Source organism: Propithecus coquereli, unplaced genomic scaffold, assembly GCF_000956105.1.
Source record: "Propithecus coquereli isolate 6110/MARCELLA unplaced genomic scaffold, Pcoq_1.0 Scaffold377, whole genome shotgun sequence".
Classification (NCBI taxonomy): domain Eukaryota; kingdom Metazoa; phylum Chordata; class Mammalia; order Primates; family Indriidae; genus Propithecus; species Propithecus coquereli.
The window spans coordinates 516,015-516,910 of record NW_012149474.1 but is presented as its reverse complement, the minus strand read 5'-3'; the positions used below and the strand labels follow the sequence as shown (position 1 = coordinate 516,910).

General features: G+C 61.8%; 1 protein-coding gene across 1 annotated transcript in view; it reads left to right on the top strand.

The window, feature by feature from the left end:
* LOC105816498 (mucin-5B-like) overlaps positions 1-896 on the top strand; it is a 64,945-nt gene that overhangs the window by 8,120 nt on the left and 55,929 nt on the right. The gene's annotated exons all lie outside the window — the stretch shown is intronic.

Below are 896 nucleotides of genomic sequence, written 5' to 3'. Positions count from 1 at the left end.
GCCACAACCTCCTCAGGCACTACCTCCACAGGAACCACCTCCACAGCTACCACATCCACGGGCACAACCTCCATAGGCAAAACCTCCACAGGAACTACCTCCCCGGCCACCACCTCCATGGGCACAACCTCCATAGGAACGACGTCCCCAGTCACCACCTCCACGGGCACAACCTCCACAGGAACCACCTCCCCGGCCTCCACCTCCACAGGCACAACATCCATAGGCACAACGACCACAGGAACCACCTCCCAAGTCACCACCTCTACGGGCACAACCTCCACAGGAACCACCTCCTCAGTCACCACCTCCACGGGCACAACCCCCATAGGCACAACTTCCACAGGAACCACCTCCCCGGCCACCACCTCCACGGGAACAACCTCCATAGGCACAACCTCCACAGGAACCACCTCCCCAGTCACCACCTCCACGGGCACAACCTCCACAGGAACCACCTCCCCAGTCACCACCTCCACGGGCACAACCTCCACAGGAACCACCTCCCCAGTCGCCACCTCCACGGGCAAAACCTCCACAGGAATTACCTCCCCAGTCACCACCACCACGGGCACAACCCCCATAGGCACAACCTCCACAGGAACCACCTCCCCGGTCACCACCTCTATGGGCACAACCCCCACAGGAACCACCTCCACAGCTACCACCTCCATGGGCACAACCTCCATAGGCACAACCTCCACAGGAACCACGTCCCCAGTCACCACCTCCACGGGCACAACCTCCACAGGAACCACCTCCCCAGTCAACACTTCCACGGGCAAAACCTCCACAGGAACCACCTCCCCAGTCCCCACCACCACGGGCACAACCCCCATAGGCACAACCTCCACAGGAACCACCTCCCCAGTCACCACCTCCACAGGCACAACCTC